We start from the raw sequence: 23941 nt of genomic DNA on the forward strand, positions 1-23941 counted from the left end.
CGTGTTTTGATTACCTGAAGGTGAAAGTCATTTATTAAAGGTAAGATCTTTTATTTTTATTTCAGCCATTTGAACTAAAATATTAATTCTATTTGATTATTATTTCTGTCAATCTTAAGTTAGCTTAGAGTAGAATTTGTTGATTGTATTGAGTATTTCAGATTCATTATCAATAATATTCTGTTCTCTTCTTGAATTTTTATCTTGATGAAAAAGAAATTTTAGCCATTCATTTTATCTGATACTACCACAACTTATGGTAGTAATATGAGAATCAATACAAAGAATAACATTTCAATAAATAGATAAAATTATTATTTTTATTTTTAACTTTTACTTTAGTTCTTTTGAAAAAACATTTGACTTAAAATAACATTTTAAATTCTCAGCTAAATTATTTATATGACTTTGAAAAAAGATCCTAAAATGACTGATTTTAGAGTATTTGTAATGTGTGAAATGTTGATTTTATTATCTTTATGCTTTGTCCTACAATTTTTAATTACATAAATTATTTAAGCTATGAATTGTCTGTGTTTATACATAAGGATTTTTATTCTTTTTAATGGCAGCCAGTTAATTAGATTGCTATGTGAGTGATTCAAACTAGCAAAATCACAAATTTCCATTTACAAGATCTTGATTGATACTATACTCGATTTGCAGTTAATATTTCATTATAGATCAGAATAGTTTGTTTCAATATTGTATTTGACATATAAACTTTTTTCTCCTTTCTTTTAAAACTTCTTAAATATATTTATAAAAAAAAAATCCCTCGCTATCTTCCTTTAGGTGAATGTACAAAAATGTTTTCTTACCGAATGTATTCCATATATCTTCATTGAAAGACTTCTAATATGCTATGAGTTTATATTTCTGTTATGTTTGATATGATAGAGGAATTTACTTTTGGGTGGAAGTGCTCTTAAATCCAGATTATTGGCAGCTTTTCTTCAAATGTGAATCTTTGATCATGCTGATTCATCTCTAATATTTTTTTTAATTTATAAATTTTTTAACAATACTTAAAATATTTATAAAATTAAATAAGAATTATTTATAAATAATCTAAAAAATATTTTGTGTTATATCAAGCAAAACTTTTAGATTAGTTAAAAGTTTTTATGTTCTAAATTCCTCTCAGTATTATATTCACTGTTTTATTTAGAATTACATTATCTTCAAAAATATTTCAGTGGAGAGGACTATTTCATGAATGTGATACTATATTATTTCTTTTTGTCTATTTTGAATAAGCTTGAAAAGAAGTATTTACTAAATACCTACTTGAAAAATCAATCACTAAGTCATCACTGGTTCTGGTACTTCTAAAGATCTTCTACTACTTAAAGATCTAATGTTTAGAGGATATTCCTCATCCTCTGGTTATTTGAATGGCCTTGTTCTTTACAATTGCATCATATATACTGGAGAAAGGTTAGTTGCAATTAATTTGTTTTGTCTGATTAAAATAGAAGTGAAATGTTTCTGTACGCTATTTTGTTAAAAGTCAATTTCTCAAAAAATGAATTAAGATATTTCTCGTTTTTTCTGATTCTGCTTCTCACATATATGTCTATGTTAATATAATCTTAGAAATAAAGATTTAAGAAAGGCAAACCAAAGTAAGAATTGCGAGAGTTAATTAATATTGAATGAAATTTATCCAAAATTAATCCTGATTATATAACCTCAAAGAATATTATTATTCCTTTATATCCTCTGCTCTTAGGATATTTCTATAGCTATTTCTCTTCATTGTTTTTTTTTTTTTTTTTTTTTTTTTGTCTTCCTGCCATGTAAAGGGAAAATTATTCTTCTTTATAATATTATTCCTCATAACACTTACCAAAGCCTTTGCTTTGTGGATTTTCGAGGTTAATTGCTTATGCATTGCAGCTAACTTAAATATAAAGTCCATGAAGAATCAGTGATTATTCTTATGATGTGTAACTAACTTTTTAAAAGTGGATATTATGGTATATGTAGGACAATATGGTCTATAATATGCAGTGAAGCATAATTACATCACTTAAATTTTGTTTCTTAAATTTATTGTTCATTGGTTGGATATTAATAAGATAATTTACTTGTTTCACATTTTGTCGAAAGTGAAAAAAAATCAAGTAATTTTTAGTATTATTATTATTACAATTAGAATTATTCTTTTCTTTTTATCCTGTATTACCATGAATTTATATAATTGCCACATGAGAAGTGAAAATAATTCCACATTCTTATAAATATTTATATTTATGAATTATTAATGCTAGTTATTAATTATTTATTTTATTAATATTTTCCAGTGTCTGTGATCACAGTGATGCATATGCAAGTCTATCAGCTCTTAGCTGATCTAATTTTTAGTATCCGTTAGTTAGTCATTTTGTTAGATTATAATAATAAAAGGAACTGTTTGAAAACACAGCTAAGAACAAACAGGCTTAGTTGCTTGGTTTTATGTTTATTTATACTGCATTAAATGTCTTAATCTTGAATTTTTTTACTATAGATTTTTTTTAGATAGAATTATGAAAGTATGAATGCATTTGCGTATGTGTGCAATATTGTAGAAATGTTTGGCTGATATTGTGCAACTGATGTTATTACAATAAACAAGAAACAAAGGTTGAAATTGGATTTGGCTAAAAATTTTAAAATTGTTAAATCTTATTTACAATTCTTTGTTCTGTTGTCATTTATATTATTCTTATATCATTCATAAGTGCACATCAATATTTATCATAACATGAAATTATAGAATAGTTGTTTTTCTTGTTTAATTACAGCATAGTTTTCTTTTAGGTAAATTGTTTTTTAATATGCATTTTAAATGTACTTACTTGCATATCTAATGATAAATTTATAAACAAGTGAATGAAAAAATAATTTGTTGAAAAATAATAATCTAACATACTCTGAAAAAAAAATTTTTAATTTTATTATTGTATTAACATTCAAATATATATTTAGAAATTAACCGTGAAGTACATATGATTTATTTATTTTATCTTGCTAATTATGATTTGATTTCAAATTACAAAGAAATTAGTTAAAAAGATTTTTTAACTGGATTAGTTGTTTTGTTCAGGTCAATATTTTTAATGGATATGCTTTAATTCATTATATGTGATGATAATGTTACTCACAAAAGAACCAATATATTTTAATGATGATTTAAGGAATTGCAAGATATACAAATTTGAATTTCAAGAAACGTATATTAAAGTTAATCTATGATATAAACATGACAGACTGATGATTGTTTTTTTTTTACTCAATATTTAATTTGTATAATCAAGATTAAAAGCCCAACTTTTTTATTTATTTATTAACATTTTCAGTCACATAATTATATCCATGTATACGCGATAAATAGTACCAATTATCAGATACATCAACATGGCTATCACATAAGTTTAACCTTCCATGCAATCATAATATTTTTTATTTTTTTTTCAAAATTTTTTTCCTCAGTAGCTAATTTCTTAGTAGCCAAGTTCTGTAACTATTAGCTTATTAACTGAGAAAAATTCCAATAAAATATTTTATGCATAGTTTGGTGCTAATAGTTCCCCTCATTTCCCTATTCAAATTTAAAATTTGGAATAGGGATATTATTTTACATAGGTTTATACAATTTATATAGATTTTTTTCCTTCTTTTTTTAAGATTAATCCTTTATCCAAATATTCCATCTATATTTAGTTACTTTGAAAACTCATACTTTTAATATTATCTGATTGGTATTCATGAAGGATAAAAATGTTTCATTTAAACATTAGTAGGCATTCATTTACTTGCAATAAATGAAATTTGAGAAAGATTCTCTGTCTTTTTTGTGTTTAGAAATATGAATTTAAGTACTTATAAATCTAAATAAAATCAAAACATTTCATATTTTTTTAATAAAATCTGAAACAGATTTTTCATTTCTGTATCTGAATCAAAAATGCATGGTTTAACAATTTGTCTTCTCAATTTTACTGTAACTATCCACTTTTTTCTTACTGCCACCAATTAATTAAAAGTAAAATATAGCCATGTAGAATTCATTGAGTTTTGATTATCTTGTAGAAATGAATATCTTAAGTGCTGAAACTCAAAAATTTTTAATTGTATTTTTTTTTATTTCATATTTATAGAAAGCTGGATTTTCAGAAGTTTATCAAAGAATGTCAGACAATGAATTTAGGTAGCGGTTTCCAATTTTTATTTCTTGATTTAAGAAAACCCCAAATTATTTGGGGGCTTCCACTATGCATTTTTGACCTGAAAAGTATTTTTATCTAGTGTGTTGTTTATCAAACTATTGTGTTTTTAAAATTTTATTTTTATTCCATCATGATAAGAATGTATTTTTATTTAAAGTAATAATATTATTTCAGAGTTGTATTTGTATTCAGATTATTAATGTTAATTAGTTAAATTTTTTATAAAATTATCCACCTATTTCTGACTGAATCACTTAATTATCTTTCCATTGTATTTGTAACCGTTTAATATTTAAAAGATCATTTTACTTGTATCATTCTATTTAGAAAATATTGAAATATCATTTGCACTTCCCCTATAAATAAAGATTCTATATTTGCAATTTTTAAAATTGAGCATTGAAATATTTTGTAGATGAATATTTAAGAGTGCTCATTCATTTCTTAAATTTATTCTGTAGATGTTTGTCTATGATAAATTTAATTTTAATGAACTGTTGAAATATAAATGTTTATTACGTATATGTTTTTATTATTATTTATATCTCAACATTACTTCTGATTATGAAAATCTTTATACATATAACAGTAGCTTATGTGATTTTATGTTAATTATGCATTCAGAATTAATAAAAGTTGCAGTTGCTTTCTAATATTCAAATTTTGATAACCTTATATTTGATTTTTAGCATGTAATAATATTTTTAGTAGTGACAATAAAATTAATTTTTGTTATTTTTAAGAATATAAAGTAGTATCAAAAGCACAACATATATAAAATTACTAATTGATGAAGATGAAAGTTTACTTGGTATTAATTGTCTCAATTTAGTTATATGAAATTATAAATTTTTGAATTAAGTATAAATTGCAGTTATATGTTACATGATCATAATTTCAATTTTTAATTTTTTTTTAATGTTCTCAATAAATTTGCATTTTAACTTAACTTATATATATAATATAATATGTTAATAATTAATTAATGTGGTTATGATTTTTAGGGTAAAATTATCAAATCATGTAAGAACAACTTATTGGGATGTTAATGATCATCTGTTTTATGACTAATTTTACATTCCTAAAAAAAAGGAAAAAGTTAATCTACTTCAATCTTATATTTCTTTAACAACTTATAGCTGTTTTTGTATTTGTTGATTTTATTTATTTATTTTCATTGTCAATAGCTGTTTTGAATACACATTGAGCAAGATGCATGTGTTCCCATTACTTTTCTTTCCTCTTGAGTTCATGTCTTCTACCCTAAACTGACTACTCAGTAGGGAGGACCTGTGCATAAATGTGTTCTGGACTGAAATTACAGCTGGTGAGTACATCCACTTCTTTGTTTAAAAAATATTTGAAGCATTATAATGGTTTTTTTAAGAATTAAATCTGACACGTTTTACAGTAATTACATTATTTTCTAATTCGATAGAAAGTATTTAATCTAAATGAACAAATTAATGAAAAGGAGAATTTAATAATTATAAACGGTTTTTCTTTTAAAGCAATGAAAATGAGCTGTTGTTATAAAATGCAGAATTAAATTGATATGCATTTTAGAATTTATAGAATTTGTCAAATAATTCATATAAACAAATGTTGCATGGTACATTTAATTAGAATTGAATCCAAAAAGTAAGAATCATCTTTTACTGGAAATGACATTGAACATTGAAAAAACTTACATCTATTAACTATAAAATCACTTTTTTTTTTCAAAGCCTAAGTGTGGCATGGAATAAAATTTATAGAAAAGTATCTTAAAAAATATGTCTAAGAAATAATAATCTTATTTAAAGTATTTGTAAATTTGAATTTCATGCTATGCTGGTTTTCTAAGGAAACTAATTTAAGAACGAAATTAGAATCTTGCTTTAATTTAAATTTATTAGAATTTCCAAAAAGTCACTTTCAGTTGTATTTATGTAATATGTATATTTCTAGATTTTTATCTCTTCTTATTTCTTTTATTTATATCTTGTTCCTTCCTAATAGGTTTGCTTTTACAATGAGGATAACTACTGTGTTGAAATCTAAATTTTGTTTCCCTTTCTTTTATTTTGCATGGATTTTCTGCAGAAAGTCAAATTTCTCTCAAAGGTAATTTATTTTATTTAAAATGGAAAATATTAATTGTTTGTAATTTGAACTTATGTTATCTTTATTTATATAATTGGGGTTTTTTTTTTTTTTTTTTGTCTTCTGTATATGAAAGAAATTGCTATTTTAACTATGATAATTCTGATTTCCCTTTGTGACCAGTCTCAGGCAGCTGAAATTTTTTTATTTATCTTTAGTATTTACAAAATAAAAACATTATATAATTGTTTTAAGCTATAGAAAGTTCTTAAATGCTATTCATGGGTTAATCTGTTTTCTTTGAGTGTGTGTATGTCGGTATTATCCATAGGTTATAGTGATTTAATTATTCAGAAAATAGTAATTTTTCTTGTTATGTTACTTTTGAAAGAGAATATAGCTATTACCATCTCCATTGATAATATTCAATTTGCGAATTTTTTTGTTTACTTTAAAAATGTTCAATACTATTTCTTTTTGCAATTACTTTATGCAATACTATCTAGTATTACTAATTAATAACACCTAAATTTCATATTGAAAATCAGGCATTCAGGTATTGTTAAAGACATAAGAATAATAAAGCAGTCTTATAAATGTGCAATAAATGTATTGAGCATGAAAGGCAATAAAAATAATCTTAAGATCACAAGATTATAGATTATAATAACTGACAATTTTATTTATTTATGGTGCCTAAAAGTATTATTGTATTTGCATACATATTCTTTTAATTAAAAAAAGGCTGCAAAGTAATATTCTACTTATTAATGACTTCAAATTAAATATAATTTATTAAATGGCTTAGCTAAACTGTTGATTCTTATGTTATTTGTAATGAGTTAAAAATTATTAAAATTCATTATTTCCTAAAATTACATTCAATTACTGATTTAAGACTATATATTACATTCACTATAGTATTACATTCAAATTCTGATTTAAAACTATACCATAGATTAATATATTAAAGATGTATTTGTTTCATGGTTGTGTGGGGAGTTAAGGATTCAAATTTCGTGAAATAGTAACTATGTGTGTTATTCTGAAATTTCTTTATCTTATTATATTATGTAATTATTTCGTTTTTTTTAAATTCAAAAATGGATGGTGCTGAAAATGAAATATAATTTATATGAGATACTAATGCATATTGATAAAAAATTAGCATTCATTGTGAATAAGGTTTATATTAAATTTCAGAATTGTTTTGTCCTTCCCTGGAATAGGATATATTTATTATCTATGTTTTCATAGCTTAAATATTTGAATTACTTCTGGTGGTTTATGTTTGGTGCCTCAGAAAGATCAAACTATATATTTTCTTGATTTGACAACAAAGCATACTAATTTATATAGTAAATAAAAAAAAATTTTTAAGTTGATGAACAAATTCCAAAAATAATGCCTGTCTTCAGCTGTATGGAAATATTTCAAAACCTACAATTTTATAAAAACCGATATATAAAAATGAATTATTACATAAAAATAAATTATTACATAAAAATGAATTATTAAGGTAAATGTCACTATCCTTCATAAATTGCAGTCTGCTCCAATCATCATCATCATATCCAGGAGCAATTCCTTCATGGATATAGTAATGCTGATCTTTTTCTTTAATACTATTTGATAGTCAGTAGTTTCTTTCAAATGGCCAACATGTTTTGAATGTTACCATTGATCTGAACTAGTTGAAATTTTCAGAAATGATTGATACTTATCATTTATCTTATCTTTAGTTAATAATATGCATATGGAACAATTATGTAGTTCTCTATAAGGATTATTTACCAAGTCTCTTTTAATTTTGTATTTTTGTAAGCTTTTTTATTTCATTGTTATGATTTTTATTATTTGATTTGAAATGGCTTCAGCTATATTTAAATGATTTATGTTATTTAAAATATTTTGTCTTTGAGAAACTGAATGCATGTCTTTTACATTATAATATTTTAGGTAATTACCTTTCTTGCATCTGGTATTATTGTAAAAGTTGTGATATTTTGTTGTGCAAAATAAATATTTTGGCATTCTTTGTTGTCTTGCTATTCAAACAATAATTTGTCCTTGCTTTTTCATATCCTAATTAAGTTATTAATTTACTGAAAAAGTAATTTAATCTGTCTATTTATTTGTGAGACCTCCATGCTCATTTATCTGTTGTAGAAAACTCTATAAGTTGATCTTTATAAATTTAGAATCATTTGCCATTCAAAAGTGCAAGTTTCATACTTATTTTGTCAAAACATACACCTTTGGGAACTCCAGTGTAGATTATTGGCAAATGCATAAGTTGTAAAGCCTTTAGCAACTTTCCTTTATTCTATGTCTATCTGTATTTTTGGTACTTTTCTTTTTGAGTGGAAATCTAACTGTCAATCTCTTGCATTTGCATTCATTGAAAACTTTTGGAAATCTCCAAGTTTAGCTATTCTGTAATGATACAATTTCATTATGTCTGCAGCTCCACATTCAAAGTTAAACAGGTAATTTAATAGTTATTAAATTTCAAAGAATACTTATGCTTTCATTCTTGCTTTTATTTGGTTCCATTTATGCTGTTACTTATTTTTATTCAGAATTCTGAGAACTTCATTATGTGTTCTGAAATTAACTGAAATTATTAGTTTATTTTAACAACAAATGCCATATTGGTAATGATAAAAATATTGTTTTTTGCAAAGGAAAAAATTTTATTCTTCAAATAGTATCCATGTGGTTTGTAACTAATTAGTTTTGTGTTTGTTATGAAATTTAACTTATTTTACTTTTCATTGTGATAATATAATCATTACAATTAAATACTTTTAATATCTTAGCATTTAAATACATTCTTTGTAATTTTTAAACAAACATTTAGGCTTTGGTGTTAATTCTTATTTTTGTACTTATGTAAGCAATTAGATTTATTTTTTTCTCTTGTAAATCACTTTTTCTTCCATCACAAGATCTTTCTGTTTTAAATCCCAATGTTAATATTTAAAAAAAATCATTTCTGGTAATATGAAGAATAAGTGTGAGATATATTTATACCTTTAAATTTAGTACTTGTTTATTTTAATTTATGCATGTTTTCATTTAATTTGAAATGTATTCTTCGAAATGAATGATTCTCAACAATTAACAATTTTTTCCTAAGATCCAGTTGCGTATTGATGCCTTCAAAAGCTACAGTTAATTAGTCAATACAATTAGCTCTTGATATCTAGTACAAGTAAATGTAATATTACTTTAGTAGCATTAAGATCTGAATGTAAAGCAAAATCGTGTCCTTCTTTATTTGTGAATTCCTAAATTTTAGAATTAATGTTTTGCCTAAATAACTATTTGTATTTTAAAGTTTTAGATAAATCTGATGCTGGAAGGAAATAAAAAAAATTAATGAATATAGTTTTTTTTTTTTTTTTTTTCCTTTCTTTTTATCTGAAAATCGGTTTCTATCACCTCTCAGTTATAATGATGCATTTCATAAGTAAATGATTATAATCAAAGAAAAATTTAAAATTTATAGTAAATCTAAAAGCAAAATAGGATTTAATTTTAGAAGAATTCATTTATACTATAATTTTTATTAATTTTTTTCTTGTCTTAATCAATAACTGCTTCTTTTCTTTCCTCCTTGTCTTTGCATATTTTATTTTAGAAATTTTCAATATGAATAGCTAAATTTAGAACTGAGCATGTAGAAATGCAGTCTTTTGCTGATTAATAATCCTAGAAACGCTTGATATTCCAATTCCAATTACTGCAGCAACATCCCTCACAGCCATAGAAGTATGCTGACTAAGGGTAACAATTCTAGTCCTTTTCTTGGGAGTTATATTCATTTTTTTTAAAATACATATCAGAAGGAGACAATTCACACAAGCGACGACTTTTTACAGCAAATGAAGGGGGAAATTTTCAACATGTCATGATCACGTGGTCAAACCGATTTAGACTAGTTAAGGGTAGTCACATGTTCTAAGAAAATGCAGTTGAAAATGGTTTGATGCTGAAAATCCCCGAGAAAGGAACAATTTTCTAAAAAAATCTGTTTGTCCCAATTAATTTGCTCAGTACTGTATAATATGGCACAAAATGTTTTTAAAAAAACATTGTTTCACTTCAAATAAAATTTGTTTAACTCTTCTAATATTTAATAAAACTAAATTTCTTTAAAAATGACTTAATCAAACTGCATCATTATATCATCAGTTATATATGGTAAAAAAAAGTAATGGTGGCATTTTTTTTTCGATAAAATGATTTAAATTTTTTATATGCATAACTGCCAATTAAATTAACATTTCTCCTGTTCAGTGAAGATTTTTTTTAAGCATACTGTTTATATATTTATTCTACACTAGAATTCTCTAGCAGCTAATTTGTTTCATATCTATTACCGAAATGAAAATAATTATGAACATTTATATTATGCTTATATGAACTGATTCACAACTTCATTTAACAATTGATGTTGGTTCGGTGCGTAGTGAATGTATTGACTTAGTTCAAATCCATCTATCATTATGAATCACCAGATGTTAATGATTCCTCATCTTCCCACATCATTTCTTGAAAATTCTTTAAATTTGTGTATATAGCTTTCCAAATCAAATTTATTATTTGGAAAATTCCCTCTCCTTTTTTTTAGGTTCATTTTATCGGATATGTAATCCAACAACTTCTAGTTCTCCCTATGCACTTATTACTTAGTATGTAAACTTCTGAATAGTCATTTACAATTTTTTTTAAACATATTGTTTTGTAAACCCTGTTTTGTGACTTTCATCTAATCGTCATTGGTTGGCTGAAAATATGCTTTAATAATTGATTCATTTATATTCAGCAGAGCTTCTTGGATAACCCTTTTTTTTTCCCTCTAATTTTTTGAATTTTATTTACAACACTTAAAATGTCATTTTGGAACCTTTAGAAGGCAATTTCCTTTCACTCTTTTCTAATTCATATTCCAATGATTATATCAGTTTGTATTCCTTATTTTATGTTTTCTTGTATTTTTTATACATTTTCATTGGAATCTCTTATAAAAATTTAGCACTTTTAAATTTGTCTTCCTCTTATCTCCCATATTCATCTTATGAGACTGAGCAATCAGAAATTGTAATTTGGATAGTCATACATCTTTGCAATTCATATAGCCTTACCTTTAACAAGTTTTGTTCATCTTATTTAGTTTACAGTATTTTAACTAATGTTAGATAGTTTATTTAATTTTAGGTAGGAAGGGCTTTGAATTGCCTTCTCTTTCTGAATTTATCTAAAGTTCTCCCAAATTAGTTACCTCCATCTTCCTTCTACTTAATTTCTTTCTCCTTTTTCATTATATTTTTTACTAATGTTTTGTTGATGGTTGTTTGTGAGATTACTGTCTTTAATGTGGGTATATATTTTAAAAATTTAAAAATGTTTCTACATTTTTTATTTATTGTATACATTATGCCAAATTAGTTCTTTTATTATTTCCTTTTTATATCCTTTTTATTCCTTTTATATCCTTTCCTTTATTTATATCCTTTCCTTTATTTATATCCTTTTTATTATAAAAATTTTATATTGTTTATCTTTTGGTATTTGAACAATAAATCCTTACCCATTGGTTTTCATTTTTAACTGAAGTTTGTGGCATGATGACTGGGACTGAAGTTATTTCTTCAGTCATAACTTTTGTTAAAATACATATATAGTATTTCAATATAAAGCAGTTGAATGCCTTAACTTACTCTTTTCTGATATCACAGAACTAACTGCAAGTTTTAAGAATGTGAAAAAGTGTAAGTTGGAAATTTTTAATTAATATTTTAAAAATATTTAGGTACTTTCACCTTCTGTTTGCACTGAATATATAAAATTAAAATGAGCTATACATGTATTAATAGTTTTCTTTTATCTTTTTACTTTAGTGAATATTTTTCATTGTTTATGGTACCTTCAATTGCTCCAAAATCATGTGTATTGAAATATAATTATTAATTTTAATGACATAATATTTAAAGTGTAATTTAAATTATATGCCATCTGTTTGTGTTTTCATACTGGCAATTTTTACCTTTTTATGGCATTGTGGATTTGTGAAAAGGATAGATGTTATTAATGCACAACTCCCTCAATTCCCTGTTTTATAAAGTTAATCTGTAACTATATTAGTAATTTATATTGATTTCATAGTTATTTAATGTAACATTAATTTAGTATAAGTTACTGAAAATAACAAAGAAAAATTTTAGATAATGTCATTGAAATATCAAATATATGGAACAGATATTGTTAGTTACAAATTTTTTAATGCCAAAAAAAACCTCATTTTAAATTTGTTTACAAAATGCAAATACAGTTGAAATCATTTGAGAATGGGAACTTGTTTTATTTATACTGTGTTTACTACTGATTTATTATTTTATGTAGTGCTTCTTGTCAATAATTTGCATTGAATTTGAAGTCATTGTGAGTTTAAATTGAGAGTCTAATTTAAAATATTACGAATGAAAGTGCAAATCAAATAACATTCTAATTTGAAATGACAGTAATAAATGAACTCACTTTTTATAACAGTGAGTTAATATTATATCAAATAGTTTAGCAACTTTATTGTGCAGACATTATTTATAACTTTTCCTCATTGTTTGTCAATTGACATATATCCATTTTTTTATTAAAATGTAGTTTACATGTGTTTTCTGCATTATCAAGTTGCAATATCTAAACGCATGCTTTTTTTTTTTCCCCTTCCTTTTCTATTTCTTAGATGGAAGTCCATAATGGATTTTTTTTTTCTGACTCTGTAAGCATTGTGGATTTCATTTCTTTGAATATTAAATGTTCCTTCCAAAGCTAAAAATTTTGAAATTACTTGTGATATTTATCTGTAGGAAAAATTTTCTAATGTTAATTATTTGAAAGTGCTTGGAGTTAATTACTGAAAAGTTAAAAATTGGACCTTTTTTTTTTTTTTTTGCTGTTGTTTTTATTATTGTTTTTCAACAAGGGGGGGGGAGGAAAAGTATGATGATTTTGTGTAATTGGCATTTCTCATCACTTGACTCATTACTGCATCTACCCCAAAATACCAACTTGCCTTTATTTTCAGTAACTTTATTGTTGTTTACTGTCAATGATTTAATAAATTTTTATAAAGAATTTTGATCCATAAGATAAAAAATATAATAATTCCTTTATCAGATCATTTTTTGCTCTGTCATGCGTATTATCAATTGTTGATGGCTGTAGAGATGTAATCAAAAGAGAAATGTTTTTTAGTTGATATTTTGAATTGTTATCAGGACAATGTAGATTAAAGCTTCATAGTATTATCACCAGAACCAACCATCTCCTTCCATAGCGGCTGAAGTGAATGAAAAAAAAACTCTTTGTGGGTTTTAAAATATTTGTTTATGAATAAAATTAATCAAAACTGCAAAATTTAAATTTGTTGAAAGATGTGTCTATTTTGATGTGATACTTTCATGATATTTGAATGATTCATGAATGATTTTATAGTGCAGAAGTATAACTTTCGCAGTACTTGTGGTCCAATGCATTACAATTTCGAAAATAAAAATTTTTAACACTTTCTGCCTTTATGCATGCTTCTAAATTATTTTTGTATTATATTGTCCTTAAAACTTTTCTCACTATGGATAATAATTCACCACAATCATTCGGAAATGGTTGAGTGAATTGTCGTATAAGGTTTTCAGTTATCGCCGAAACGAATCAGTTAGATAGTTACTGACCATATGGCAAGGTTTACGACTCCGTGTTTGCCGCATTCTCTCGCAATAGCATTATCTTTTTCGAAGTAGAATTCAGATTGCAGGTCAAATGAAAGCACACTCCAGCGACGTTAATTCCTTGTTCTATACATTTGTGTTTTAAATAAAATGATAAAAGGAGTAGAGGGGAGGAGAAGATAAGTCGCAGGTTACCATTTTTTTGTTGGATATGGGCTCTTCAGGTTGCAGAAGCGGGTGCAGTGCATCTGCCCTGATTGTTCTCCTGAGTGTATTCTGCTTGTAGAGAATTGAATCTTTTCACTCCTGTCTCAATGAGGAGAAGGGTGAAATCCTCTTGTTTTCCGCACTCAATAATGTGATGTTGGTGGAATATGAAATCGAATCGGTCTGTCCGCTTATCATTTTTTGTTTTGAAATTAATGTGTTTTTATTTATACAATGAAAGTATAGTTTTATCTACGCATTTTTAAATTTATATTTTCTTTCAGAAATTATTAATCATCAGACTGCGTCATTTTCTTAAATAACTATTTAGATGCGATGTTTGCAAATGTTGATATATTTTTCAAGCAAAGTGAACTGATACTGTATGTTATACGATAATAATATTGATTTAATAAAAATCTGTGATCGTAAAAATAAACATGCAAAATTGCGAAAAATAGGAGATGCAATAGAAAATGGACTGATTGCCAACTCACTAAAATCGCGTGATAACGCAGCTGGAGGTTTAATATCTAATACAGTGAAGATGACCGGCTTTTATGGAACACCATTTAACTGAAAATAAAACTGTCTTGAGTGTTTACGGGGCAGTTTTTTTTTTTTTTTTTTCGTATACTTAGGAGGGGAAACTCAATTTTTTTTTTTTTAATAAAACCATAACCTGAATTTGCGTTTTTGCGTTAAAGCAGTGGAGCAAAATCCAAAAACAGTCATTGTCTTCTGTTGTACGGAAATGTATTCAAACTTTAAATACTGAATAATATATATGTGTGTGTATATGTAATAATTTCAATTTGTCCACATTCTAAAAATAATTATTTTCTAATCATTTGAACTCAAGCTTCACTTTATCTTTAACATCTAAGTTGCAGAAGCTTTTATTTTCTCTTGATGACTCTTAACACCTACTGAAACCGAAAATTCTTTCTTAGCAAAATCCTATTTTAATTATATATACGTTGAAAATATTTCTCATTCACTTTTCCTTCCTCTTTTCTTTCTTCCTCTTTGGATTGTACATTTTGCTGCTCATTGTTCGTACAAAAAAATCATAGTGATGGATAAAAATTGAATTTTTTGCCCATCATATGCATATCACAAATTAAAGGCTAAAACCTGTTCAGAAAATCATTATAAATTGCATTAAAAATACAACACTATAAATTTAAAGAAACAGTTAAATTTTGATCACCTATGTGTCCCTTGATCAATCCAATTATCATCATCACATCCAATAATAGTTCCTGCATAGATTTTGTGATGCTGTTCATTTTTTAATGCTCTTTTATAGTCACTAACTTCTTTCAAATAACAAACTTGTTTTAAATATTACCAGTGAGTATCTTTCGTTTTTATCTTGAAATCTTCAAAAATGACTGGCATCAAAATGCTTATCTAGTCTTGTGCTAATATAGTCTTGTGCTATCTAGTCTTGTGCTAATATATATAAAACAACTTGATAGTTCTCTATAATGATTTCTTGCTAAATCTCTTTTATTTGTGGCATTTTTATAAACTGGCTTTATTTTGAGTTCAAATGTTTTTATATTCTCTTTTTGTTTTCCATTGCTTTATTTTACTTAAAATGTTTTGCCTCTGAGAAACTGATAGCATGTCTTTTGCATTTTCATGGTTTATAGAAATGAAATTGATATAACATTTGATATTAATCTGAAAGTTGCAATGGTACCTTGCTCTACAAAATGAATATATTTTTTTCTTAGTTTGTTTTCTTGTTAAGCAGATAATAATCTACCCTGGATTTACTATACCCTGATTAAGTCATTAATTCATTTAAACAGTAATTTATACTACTTATTTATTTGTGTGACATTCATACTTATTCGTCAGTTATAAAGCATTCTACAATTTGATACTTTAGAAATAAACGTTCATTCAAAATTTTAGTTTTAATACATTTTGTGAAAGCATACATCTTTATGAACTTAGTAGCCAATAATGTTCTCTAATTAGATTATTGACAAGCTGTCCAAATTTTTGAATAATAATTTTAACTTTTTCCATGGCATCTTCAGCAGCTACCCTTATTTTGTGTCTTTTTATATTTTCAGTACTATTCCTTTGCATTTGAAATCCTGTTATCTATCTGTTGCCTTTGCACTCTTTGAAAACTTTTGCAAATTTCCATGTCAATTATTTTATAATGATGTCATTTCATTTTGTCCACTACGCCACATTAAATCTGAAAATTAAATGTTTCAGCTTCAATATTGTTGTTATTTTGTTGACCATTATTATTTGTTGTTATAATATTATCATTACTACTTGTTGGCCAAAATTATTTTTTAACCACAAAGGCCAGTAAGCTTTCATTCTTGCTGATATTTGGCTCCATTAATACCTATACTTCTTTTTATTCAGAATTCTGGGAACTTCATTATTTAAGTTCTACTGAAGTTTTGATTAATTTTAGCAACAAGCACTTTATTATGCCTTCATAAATTTATTATATTTATTTATTATCTTCTAAAAGTTATTATATTTTGCAAACAAAAAATTATATTCCAATAACAAGTTATTTTTAAATGTTTGTGATATAACTTTATATTGCATTCTGATATCATAATGATGATAACTTTACCCTTACATTTGCCATTATGATAACATAATCTATACTATTAAATTAATAATATGGATTTCTTAATTATTGCTAATGTTAATTCTGTAACTGTTGATGATGTTAAGAGTTACTGCATGCATTTTGATGTTCTTATAATTTCTAACCTGTACGTTTTCATTCATACATGAAAATTTTAAAAATATTTTTCCAAATGGTCCTGAATTACTGAGAACAATTTTTTCCTCAGACACAATTGATGTGATGCATTTGCCCTTCAAAATCTTTAATTAAATTTTTCTTTAGTATATGAACTGTGCAGTATCACAATTATTGTGAAACTTCTTAAGAATATTTTTCAAACTAAATGTCTCTTACAAGTAAATGCATGTTGCTATAGCAACATATTGCAAATAAGGCTTGAATGCAATGGCAAAATCGACTCCATTTTCTTTCTTGATACTTTATTCATAAATTTGGAACTTAGGATTACTTACTAGCCTAAATTTAATATTTCAATATTTTTCCTCTTCTGAGAAATTTTTATTTCCAGAAATGCTATTCTGTTTTGCACCTATTTCACATATTAAGAAAATCATTCAGAAAAGGTTGCTGACATATTAAGAAAAAGTTGCTGAAAAAATTTTAACTCATATTAAACAATGATATTAATTATGAATTTTTCAATTCTTTAAATTTAAAAATTTTTATCTAAATCTATATCTAGCATTTTTCTTCTATCTGAAGACATTTATGTATTTATCACCTCTCAACTGTAATATGAAGATAACAAAGTTAGATTTATTGTTAAATTTAAAAGTGATATAAAATTTTATTTTTAAAATATTCATTTGTACTGCAATACTTATGTTATTGTGTCACAATTCTTACTTCTCTTTTTCTGCCCAAAATTAATAACTGCTTTTAAAGAAAATCTCATCCTTGTTTCTGCAAAATTTGCTTTTTAAACTTTTTATATGAATAGTTGAATTTAGAACATACCGTACAGAAATGATTAATAATGTTGTCATTAAACATAATATGTGTGTAATATCAACACATTCATGATAAATTTCATTGGAATAACTGGGACATTAACTCATTCTCTGTTTGTCCTGTAAAATAGGTTTGAGTTCTTTTGCTATCATTAGTTGAAACCTTGAAATAACTGACACAAAAACATGTATTTTCTTTCGATTTTTGTATTAAATACATTAATTTTGAATGCAAAATTTTGTACTTTTAATCTAAAAGCTACATGAACATACTATTACAAGAAACTGTAACATATGAATTTTGTAAAAAGGGTATACATACAAAATAAAGATTTCTAACTAACCTACACATAAATTTTGAACCAAAAAATAATTGCTTTTGCCACCATTTCTAAGTATGTGATTTTTATTAAACTTATATCAATCCATGTACTCAAAAAATTTAAAACATTGTAAAAATTAATATTTATTTATTATTTTTTTTTTTTTTTTTTTTTTTAGATTTTACTCTGATTTTGATTAGATCAATCTCCAAACCCAAACATGAAATATTTTTATTAGGCCTGAGTATATATTAAAATGACTTTTTTACATTGGGCTTATGCTCAGTAGAAGAATTCGCCAACTGACGTGGGAGCATTATTGTAATGGAAGTCAAATCTGGCATGATGCCCATTTTAAAATGCATTACACATCTTCTGTTCCTTCTGTAGAAGGTAGTGTTTTTTTTTTTTTTTAAATTTAAGTTTCAGTGAAAATTGTATTAGAGATTGTTTTATTTCAAATTAAAATTTTCTTATCACAAATCTGTGATTTATTTTAATAATCACATCTTTATTTAGTTTGTTGCAATACCATGAAAATGAAATAATTGTAAAGTTATAATTTTTATTATAATTTTGTGATGAATTCTTCAGATGTTTTTTGAATCTTGCAACATCTCTTTCATCATGTCTGTTAAAATTCATTTGGTTTATTTCCATTTTCAACGTATAGATAATATTAATTTGAAGTAAAATAAATTTTAATATTCAATCAAGGCAATAATTCTAGCTACTCAATTTATGCATACTGATTCTTTTCAAGTTCACAAATTTTATCTGCATCTTCATAATACCCCTGAAAGTGATGCATGTAAAATTTATCCTTCTAATTTTTTGTTGATAACATCCATAATTTTTATCTCTTTATTAAGAAGTCTTTAAATGCTTTAAATATAGTAAGTTTCACAGAATAATAAATATATAAGAATTCACAGGAATATAATTTAGAATTAGTCTTTATCATTCAAAATTTTGACATCTTTCTTTATTTTTATCTTTGGTCAGAAAAATATTATTGCCAGTGACATCTGATTACAATAAAATATACATAATGTCTACATTATTTCTGTAGCTACTTTTTATTGAAATACTTAAATTGTTATTATTATTATTTTGCAATGCAACAAAACACAACGTTTTTAAGAATTGCTCATTCAGTCAAAATAGCATTTTTTTAATTCTCTTAATATTTAATAAAACTTTAAATGTCTTTAAAACTTGAATTATCCAAACAGCTGTTACAGACTTCTGAATACTATGCCATCTTTATTTGTTATTTAAAAATAGACACAGAACATTTAACTCTAGTAGTTAATATATTTTAGAATATTTATCATATAACTGTGGAACAACAGAAATCATATTTTTTTTTAATTAAATATTTTTTTAGTATTTTATTGTCAGTTATATCAACACCTCTTCTAGATGTTAAAGAATTTTAAAAAATAAAATTTTAAAAAAACTGTTTATGTTCTGTTTTTTTACATATGAATTCTGTATTGCTGCATACTGGTATTTTAAATTTAAAACTTGTTCTCTCATAGAAAATTGCTTTATATATGTATAAATATATAAAGATGATGAAACTGTTGATTATGTGAGACTTTAATATATATAGTTATCAATTTAAAACATTGTAATTTTATTCTTCATGAAAAAGCTTTTTTCAACTGTACAATTTCTGTGAGACACATATTGTGATAGTTTTAGAAAATTTCTTTGATTTTTAAAAAAAAATTGTTTTACCCTCTTAATATTTATTTATTAGCATAGGTAATGTCCGAATGAAGACAAGATGCTTAAATTTAGATATAAAATTATATTTAATATTAGTAAAAAAAATTTCTAAATTTTACTGCAAATTGTGACTTTACTAATATAGAACAATTTACTATAAGTATTTAAATATTTAATTTATAATGTGTAATGTTGGTTCAGATCTTTGGACTACCTGAAGATGAAGGTTATTAATTTAAAGTAAGATCTTGCAGTTTTATTTCTGTCATGGAGCTAAAATATTGATTTTATTTGATTATTGCTTCTGTCAATATCTTAAATTAACCTAAAGGATCCATAGACTGTGATAAGTAATTCAGATTCTTTATCAATAATGTTCTGCTATATTCTTGAATTTTTGAATGGTTGAAAAATAAATTTTAGTCAGTCATAATATCTAAATCTGTAAGAACTTATAGATGAAATGAGAGAATTAATAGTAAGAGTGATGTTTCAAAAGATAGGTACTTTTTTATTTATTTTTTTAAATTTTGGTACTTTTGAAAAAACATTTGTCTAAAGACAACATTTTAAATCTTCAGTTAAATTATATAAACAACTTTTAAAAAAGTCCTAGAATGACTTATTTTATATTTGGTTGAAATGAGTGAAGCATTGATATTATTATTTTTGTGTTTAGTCGTACTGTTTTTAAATACTTAAATGACTTTAGTTATCAATCGTCTGTGTTTATATTTAAGAATTTTTATTCTTTTTAATGGCAGCCAATTAGTTAGATTACCATGTAAGAGATTCAGATTTGTTTTATTTTAAATTCAACATTAAGTCACAAATTTTCACTTAAAAGATCTTGATTGATACTATACTCTTTTATGCAGTTAGTGTTTCCTTTTAACTCAACATAGTTTGATTGAATGTTGTATTTCATATATTACCCTTATTTTAAACTTCTTAGTTTTCTTAAATTTTACTTCCGTCCCTATCTTCCTCTAGGTAAACACACATGTATATTTTCTTTCTGAATGTATTCAGTATATCTTCTTTATTGAAAGTCTTCTAATTTTCTATGTCTATATTTCTGTATTGTTTCTGATTTTTCATTCACTTTTTAATTATTTGAAAACATAACTATGGTAATAGTACTTTATTTTGAACTGTTCGACATATCAAGTTTTTCATGAGCATTGTATCACAGAGGAATTTGCTTTTTAGCCTTCTCAATTTCTTGCTAATAAGTGAATCTACTTTAATAAGGTTAATTAAATGTAAAAATTGTGGGAAACTACAATAATGGAAGTTGAATATTTAATTTAGAATTAATGATATTGTATACACATTTCTGAAAACAATTTCCTGACAATAAACAATACCAAAGTATTTTTAAATTTTAAATTTTTTTTCAACCAGCTTTAAAATTGGTCAATTCCAACACTCCTCGTAATTCCAGCATTTTATAAATAAAAGAAATGAATTGCATACAAAATTCTCAAACATCTTTTTGTGAAAGCATTTAAGTAAATGCTTCTGCTAATTGTCTTTTGAAACTTAATGTATTGCAGTTACTTTTTATTCGACTTTTCAAGTATAAAAGAGAAAGGTTTTTTTTGTTTTGTTTTTTGCATTTAATTTCTTTTCTAACAGTTTCTCAATATCATTTATTTCATTGTGTGTATTTTTAAAAATATTTTCGAACTGACAAAAGCTCCAGTTTGATTCGATTTAAATACAGTGCTATCTACTTCAGTACATTGTAAAAAAGCACTATTGTATATTGAATCAATAAGCTTATAAAGTTTTAAAAAATTAAATATTTTCTAAAAAATTAGTACTTTTGACTGTATGTTTTTATTATATGTTATCTTATATGTGAATATACAAATTTTGAACTTTTTATATGTGAAGTCCTTTGAGTAACACAAGGAAAATTTTATTTAATCAAAGAAGATTTAAATAATATATTTTTAGTGTAATAATTAGTTGAATGGTTACAGATACTTTTTAAATTATGTTTTAAAAAGATTTTAATTTTTTGAAGGTATTTAGAAGTTACTTTCTATTCTTCTTTCTTTCAGGCCTTTCAAAGATTTTGACATTTTCTTTTACATCTGACAATATATTAAGGCAAAGTGTGAAACAATTTATTGTCTTGTTTTACATTCATATATATTACTACAAAGTTATTTTTAGTCACATACTTTATTTATTAATTCTTAATAATGCTATAAATGATTGTTATTTCCTAAAATGTTGGTACATTTATAACTCTGCATCCAGATATTGTTGTCTGAAAATTTTTTGATACCAGTTTATTCAAAATTTTTTGTTTAATAAAATTTTGCCTTTGAGATTGGATTTTTTTTTTCAGAGCCATTTTTACCAAAGATTTATTGTATTAAATGGAACATGATGCACCTTAAACCTTTCATTGTGAGTCAGATGTCCTCATATTAAGAGGTTCAGCATCAAATATCTTTTTCATTATCTAAACATTTGGAGATCTTGTGAAACAATAATCTTCATATTGCTTCAAAAATGAGATGTTCCTCTAAATTAAATTTGTCAAAATTTTATAAGAATAGTTTTTCAAAATAAATTTTACATTTTAATTTTTAGAACTGGTGGACTAATTTATATTAATGCGAAATACCAAAATGAAATGGATATTTTTTTCCTAAAAGAAAGGTTTTAAAAAATGTTAATAGTTAATTATTATGTCTTGTATTTGTAAAATGTATTTTTTAAACCTATGTATTTTATTTTTATAAAGCAATTATTTTATCAACAATGTGAACAGCTTTAATAATTTGGGGGGAGGGGTTCTTAAGAGCAGATTATTGGCAGTGTTCTTCAAATATGAAACTTTTTTATCTTTGATTTTGCTCTAATGATTTTTTTTATTTATGAAATTTTTAACAATATTTAAAATAGTGATAATATTAAATGGAAGTGTGAATTTTTTAGAATTATATTAACTTCGAAAATATTACAGTGGAGAGGACTATTCTGCGAAAGTGATACTATATCATTTATTTGGTTCTTCTCTGAATAATAATGAAAACAAGTGTTTACTGATTACCTACCGGAAGAATCAGTCATTATGTCATTACTGCTTCTGATGCATCTAAAGATCTTCTGCTACTTAAAGATCTACTGTTTAGAATATATTCCTCATTCTCTGCTTATTTAAATGACCTTGTTCTTTACTGTTGCGTCAAGTATGTCTTGGTTGGAGAAATGTTAGTTGCAATTAATTTATTTTGTTTGACTAAAATTGAAGTGAAGTGTTTCTGTGAGGCATTGTTGAATATATGAATTTCTGTAAAAATAAAGATATATATTTTTTTTAATTGTGCTTCTTACATATCTGTCTTATTTTTCTGTGTTTATATAATCTTAGAAATAAATATTTTAGAAAGGCAAACCAAAGTTAGAATAGTGAGAGCTAATATATATTGATCGAAATTTATTCAAACTTAATGCTGATTATATATCCTCAAAGAATATTATCATTCATTTATATCCTCTACTCTTACGATATTTCTATTGCTATTTCTTTTGATTGCTTTTTTTTTTTTTTTTTTTTTTTGTCTTTCTGCAATGTAAAGGCGAAATTATTTTTCTTTATAATATTATTCCTCATAACACTTACCATAGCCTTGTTGATTTTAGAGGCTTATTGCTTGTATAAACCTCTAAAAGCTTATTCTTATGATGTTTAACTAACTTTTTAAAAGTGGGTATTTAAGGCAGTGTGCCCTATAGTATGCAGTGAAGCAAAATTGCATCTCTTTTGTTTCTTAAATTTATTGTTCAATAGTTGGAATAGTAATAAGATAATTTACTTGTTTTACGTTTTTTCAAAAGTGAAAAAAAAAATTTATTAATTTTCAGGTAATAGCAAATTTTTTTGTATTATTATTTTTAGAATTAGAATTTTTTTTTTTTTCTATCCTGTATTAACATGAATTTATATAATTGCCACTAAAGAATTGAAAATAATCCCACATTCTTTTAAATATTTGTATTGATGAATTTTTAATGC

The 23941-nt window shown here is 24.9% G+C and overlaps 1 long non-coding RNA gene across 5 annotated transcripts in view; it reads left to right on the top strand.

The window, feature by feature from the left end:
- Nucleotides 1–23941, top strand: part of LOC129969767 (uncharacterized) — a 63666-nt gene that overhangs the window by 12576 nt on the left and 27149 nt on the right. For 4 of the 5 annotated variants that reach the window (XR_008784612.1, XR_008784618.1, XR_008784630.1 and 1 more), the window contains 3 exons: nt 1261–1440; nt 5405–5544; nt 6219–6323. This is a non-coding gene — a long non-coding RNA (uncharacterized LOC129969767). Of the gene's footprint in view, nt 1–1260; nt 1441–4148; nt 4199–5404; nt 5545–6218; nt 6324–23941 lie in introns of all 5 variants that reach the window. The other variant, XR_008784624.1, reaches the window with a different exon arrangement.

The sequence above is a fragment of the Argiope bruennichi genome, chromosome 1 (genome assembly GCF_947563725.1).
Source record: "Argiope bruennichi chromosome 1, qqArgBrue1.1, whole genome shotgun sequence".
NCBI classification, from domain to species: domain Eukaryota; kingdom Metazoa; phylum Arthropoda; class Arachnida; order Araneae; family Araneidae; genus Argiope; species Argiope bruennichi.